Here is a 6,392-nt window from a genome sequence, read left to right on the forward strand (position 1 = left end):
CTAACAACAGTAAATAACAGCTCTCAATATGATGCAATTCAGTTCAACACTACTATCAAGTGTTGTAGTAGTAGTGTGCTTTATATAATATTGATATAGATAGGAAAGTTCAATAGTGGATGAAATCATGATGGACAGTAGATGTTGCTACTAAATGCACACCTTCATCCTCAGATTTTGAGACAAAATAAACATACTGATACATTACTATACTGGACGAATTTTTGTTTAATGAGGTTAGCATCATTAATGCGCATGCGAAATGGCCATGTGCTGTTGGTTTACTTCCGGTTTTATTTCTATTTTGGAAAAACTGGATTTCCGGAGGCAGAGGTATGACCCAATCGTCTACTCTGATACGGACGTCTGCAGCCCATGGCTGCTAACGTAGCCCGTTACTGTTTTTAGTACTGCAGTACATGTATGTGAAAACCTTTTAACTCGTGTATCATAGTAAAATTGCGTATAAATATTGGCATTCTCTTTTTTACGTTGGTGTTATCACACCGTACAAAGAACAGAGCTTATCTTTAAACGTTGCGTGCTGTGTTTCTGTCAAGTCTACGCTAGAGGGCATACTCACTCTATCTTTTTTTAAACGTCATACTTTTGAGGTCATTAACACATTAAGCACATACACTGGTAACACAGGATAGATTTCAATTTGCCATTGGTCTCAGTAGTAATTTGCTTTGCCAAACAAGCTAAGAAATCATTAGAGCAGCATGCATATGCATAGAAATACAGGAGTGTTACATATTTAAATATATGTGTGTTTAAAAGTAGCCTGCAAATATTTTTTCTAACATGCAACAGTTACCACTGGTTTTATTACAATAATGTCTAAAAACTCTTAAATCAGGGTTAACATGATCAAAGGCTGGAATTTAAATGAAGGCTGATTTGAATATTTTTTAAATGGTAACCACATAAAGACTCCAGGCCAGTGTGAAGAGTGTTTTAACGTCCCGGCATTAAATTTCATTTACATGTGAAGGCCGAGTGCCGACACATCAAACGTCGTCTGTGCTGGGGGGAGCCACGTCAACGCACCCCCGCCTGGGACAAGACGTACTTTTGAGGACAGACGAGGACAACTAATAGCAGTTATTATCATAGCAATGTAACTTGCAGATGCAACTACTATTAAATGATTAGTCTGCGCCACGAGACTGCTATTATTGGCGTCCAGAGGCTGAGGACAGGCGTCATTAAAAGGGACAACACAAATTATATGGACAGACTGAGGGCAGCAAGAAAATGGAGCGCTGTGGCAAAGTGGAGACTGTGGAGTATAATACTGTAGTGTCCAGAGCTAAAGCACAGCAACGTGGTGAAACTGTAACACTGTTCCTTTGGGGTTTAGGGCTAGATTTCATGTACAGTTGACAGGATTTTCTCATGCTTAGGGCGTACTCACACTAGGCCAATAGTACCGTGCCCGGGCCCACTTCACACCTAACGCACGGTACGTTGGACAAGTGTGAGAGCACTGAGTTGTGGCCAGACCTGACACGCTTCCTCTTTTTTGGTACGTTTGGAGCAAGTGGTCTAGGGCCCGGGGCAATTCCATGCACACATACATGCATGACAAGAATGTGACGACTTCATGCAGATTGTTAACAATAACAATAACCCAATTCACAATGGAAAGAAAATACAAAGACTTAAAATAATCCAAAAGTAAAACCCAAAACACGCTCGCTCACCTGTGACTACATTCGTGTTTGTAATAAAGAAGTGGCATTTAATTTATACATGATCACTACATCTCGCAAAAAAAAGCCAATTTGTATGAGTTTTGAGTTGAAATCGTGATGTGTACAAGGACCTCAGATGATTCGTCAGTATTAAACCCTTGAAACAGAGAAAAATTTATACTTTGATGTGTTTTTGAGTTATTTGGTTAGATTTGTTGTTTGGTCAGTTGTCATGTGAACAATGGCCATTAAATGGCCATTAAAATTAAAAATTACTGGGGTCTTAATGCAAGAGTTTCTTAGTAGGTGACGCCACATCTCAAATTGTCTCCACACACACACAAACACGCAAGCACACGCACTCACACACACTCTCTGCAACCTGATTGACATATTTATCTCCAAAGGGAAAGGAGGTGGACGCACAGGGCAAGACAAGCTTCCTAAAAACAGACAGCCATCAGGTAGTCACAGATAAATGGTCAGTGAATGTTTCAATCAGAGAGCAGAGCAGCTACAAGACTATCAGTCTATTAGTGAGTGCTAAAAGCCAACATGTGTTAATAGTTAGTTGTGTAGTTTGCTCTTGTTGTGACCTGATGCCATAAGGGAAGACGTTTTCCAGGTCTGTGGTATGTGTGTCTTTCCCATACCAGTGAAAAGTGTCACCTCAGTGGGGGCTTTGACACCTGGGCTGGTGTTAAAGGGGAAGAGGAGGTAGGCGGACATGAGAAATCCAGGCTTCACACCTCATTGACGGTAGGAGATGATCCTCTAACTAACCTCCTAATACACACGCAAACACGCCGTCTCATTTGGGACTCCTTCAAGGGAAATAGCGGCTGCTTTGCCTCTTTTAGGCTGATGCATTCATTAACATATTTGATCCCCATTGAAGCATACAAGTCACGCGACTTCCTGGGCTAAATACTGTAAATTGGGATGTGTTTCCAACAATAATGGTAAGACACATGAAATATACCGTAATAGAATAGATAGAGCAGAAAATATTTTTTTATTGTCACTATACACATGTACAATGAGATTTAAATATGAGGATGTTTTATTTTAGTAACCACATATTGGCCTATATTATTATTATTATCTTTCTTCACCTGATGGCAAGAAGAGGTCACATGGTTCTCCTGCCTGATAGTGAGGCCTGTGGCCTCTATTTCCACTAAAGTAAACAAATATGGTTCCTTGCCCTATTAAGATCAGCTAAAATCATCTTTTTGGAAATGTTTTTGCCGGGGTGTGGATGCCAAACATTTTATGTGTTTTGTTTGTTTTGCGAAACATATATTTTTTCAGATTAAAAAGGTTTAAAAAAGTGATTAAAGACTCCTGATTAACTAATATTGTGTATTCATATTTAAAGAACCAAACAATACCAACATGACCATAAATATTACAAAAAACATTAATTAAAAAGCTATTTGCTAAATAAATGTGTGCTGTCAATCAGTGACCCAATAAAAATTTACCCATTTTGGGTCGCAAACCTGTTTTACAAAACCCTCATGTACTACATTAGCAAACAACATAAACATTTCCGAATAATATGGAAATGTAAATACCTGCTGATGCTGCTTTTAAACATTTTCTGTTGTATTTTTCCACGGAAGACAATTTTACAAAATATTTTCAGTCCATACTGGAAAGTATATTAAGAATATCGATAAAAAATTATTATCATTAATATTATTATATCAAGAACGTGTAATGAAAAAAGTACAATATTCAAGGAGTTAGATAAAGATTGACAAATTTTAAGACAAGACTGGCAAAACCAGATGCTGCAGTGTGCTCTCCCTCTTCTACATCCTGTCACTTTTTGACAGTGACATGCTAAATAAAGATTGGGAATCATTTGTACTATTTAGGGCTTTTGTGTCAAGTCCTGCTTCCTCCTGTGAGCATCTTCATACACTGACGAGGCTTATGCCACTGCAAATAGTAAATAGTAAACACTGTGTAAAGGCAGGGCCCAAACTAATAGGAAAACACCAGCATCCAATGTGGCATTTTATTCACAATATTTCAGGCATCACTTGCTACAAACACACGTGAAGGTTATTTTGTGGAACAGACCAAAGGGAGTGTGGTTTTCTGAGTATGTGTGTGTATTTGTCAGTCCTGTGCTAAAGGGAAGTGTCTGTACAAATCAAAGAGCAGGATGAGGTGACATATACCTGCTGAAGCACTCTAAGGTCTTTTACTGGCCTGCGACCCGTTAACTTGCACTAATGTGTGTGTGAGTATGGATGTCTTACCAGGCTCGGCAGAAATCCTTCCCCTCGAGGCCTGTTTAAGGTTGCAAAAACAATAAGTTAGTTTTTTCTGCTTAACTACATTAGGAACATCTACACAATCTATGTAATAAAAGAGCTAGTTATGATGCAGTGCATGTTTGTACAATCCACAGTAATAAACATATTGTTATGGTAACAGTGTCAATCAAAACATGTACAGTAATACCTCGTTTATCTCAGTTAATTGGTTCCAGACCTGACTATAAGTGAATTTCCGCTTCATAGGATTCCTTATTTACAAATATTTTCATTGAGCACAGAAAACCTGTTTTCGACCTTCTAAATATGGTTTTTAACATTATTAGAGCCCCTCTAGACACCTTTACACACATATTACCCAATATAGTAGGAGTCATTTAAGAGATAAATAAGACACTTGCTCGTGTGTGTTACTATAAATGTCCTCCTTAGGGGAACCGAATGGGCGGCGCACACAAAGTGAAGTTGGAGGTTTATCTCGTCGTGGGTTACGGCCACAATAGTGTTTTTATTAGGGATTATTGTGCCTGTTGTGAGATAACACAAACCTGCAATAAACGTCTGGTAATTGTTTGTCTCACCAAACATTACAGTAATGTTACTGACAACTAGTGGCTAGTGTAATATACTATGCCAACGTCTTTGAATGCGTCTTTTGAAGGCCTCATGCAGTATTTGCGTTATACTGTAGTTTATTTAGCCATTTTTAGGCTTGAAAATGCTTAATTTAGGAACAAAATTTGTACAATTCGCTTGAATAGGCATGTTTTGACTAATAATAGGCCGTATTCAACCAATTCAATTAATATATTTTTGAAAAACCTTAACAGAGTGAAGCCGCAAAATTCGAACCGCAAAGTGGCAAAGGGACAACTGTAATACTACTGTTGTATTGGACCTTATTAGACTGCGCAGCAAGGGTACATTTATACCAAAAGTTGTGATCTGTTCTAATGTAAAAAGTGTGTGGTCAATTAGATGGCAAATCCAGTTGGAAAAGGATGCCCACCCTATAAGTGCTCCTCATAAATGAAAGGTCAACATCCCCTCTCTTTCGTTTTTTGTCCTCTCTGATCAAAGTGTTCCTGGTCAAGACGTTAATAGCCATGACAGTGATTTATGAACAAGAAGGAGAAGAACAAGAAGAAGTCACTGTTGTGTGAACTACTAACAGAGGCCACTTTCTTCAAAGTGATGTATGAAGGCCAGTCTTACTATACACTGCCTGACATTAACGTATTTCAAATGTGGCGTCAGTATTTGGAGGATGTTGCTCAAAGGTCACCCTAGGTGTGAGCGCAATGTTGGGAGGGAGTGAACATATGTATAGGTGTAATCCATACCTCAAATAAGGAGTGGATGGTGGATTTTATACAATCCTGTCATCGATGATAGCTAGGTGTATTTCTTGTGTTTAGTGTGGGGTGATAACGAATACATAGCGTGCTCTTACACTGCAACATATCTGTACATGAAAAATATGACTTTTTGATTATCAAAAAAATGTAAATGGCTACTGTTGACTTTTAAAACAGTTTTTCACAGCCCAGTTAATATATATTTTGTAGTACAGTTGTACTTGTCTAGGTCTGTGGGTATGTGTACTGTATACTGCTGAGTCATTTTACAAATAAAGACAAATACTGAATTCAACTAACAATATATGGTGAGTATAACTGGGTTGTAAATAAATAAATAATTAAATAAAGGACTAAATAAAAAACAAAGAACCTACACAGCCCGGAAAGAGGCAGACAGAACTAATTTGAGGGCGTGTAGCTTCTCGAAAAATAAAAATGGAGGAATACAAAACTGTGGAATTAACACAGTGGCACGCTGACTTCACATAAGGTAAGGTAATCTTTAATACAGCAGAGAGAGCTTGTTTAAAACATCTGAGTGTCAGCTGATAAGACTTCACACTTGAATTCATCTGGGAGACTGTTAACGTGCCTCTGTAGGTGCTGCTGTTTTGGTTAGCAACAGAATTGGAACGGACCCAGCAGTTATAGATAGGCTATGTAATGTAGGCCACTAAGGTTAAAAAAAGAGGCTTTGGAGGCTTATTTTTGCCAAGTGGATGATTAATTGAGACAAGGTTTGTATTAGACTGGAGGTCACTTTTTGAGGAAACCCAGTATATTAGATAAGGCAGATTTTCTTAAAGAAGTCACCTGACAAGGAGGATGATTGGCCCAATGCAGGCACCTCTGGGATTTCCCTGTTATGCCGACCTTTGACCATGACCCTCTTTACCCACCTCCCCAATCTGTCTGTTTGTTAACCTAGATCTTCATGCATGTGACCCATGGAGCACTTCAGAGGAAGACGCAGCAGAAAGACATCTGTGCAGCTTTAAAGCATTACCAGAGGTTAGACAGAGAAGTGGGAAAGACAA

Source organism: Dunckerocampus dactyliophorus, chromosome 3 (assembly GCF_027744805.1).
Source record: "Dunckerocampus dactyliophorus isolate RoL2022-P2 chromosome 3, RoL_Ddac_1.1, whole genome shotgun sequence".
NCBI lineage: Eukaryota > Metazoa > Chordata > Actinopteri > Syngnathiformes > Syngnathidae > Dunckerocampus > Dunckerocampus dactyliophorus.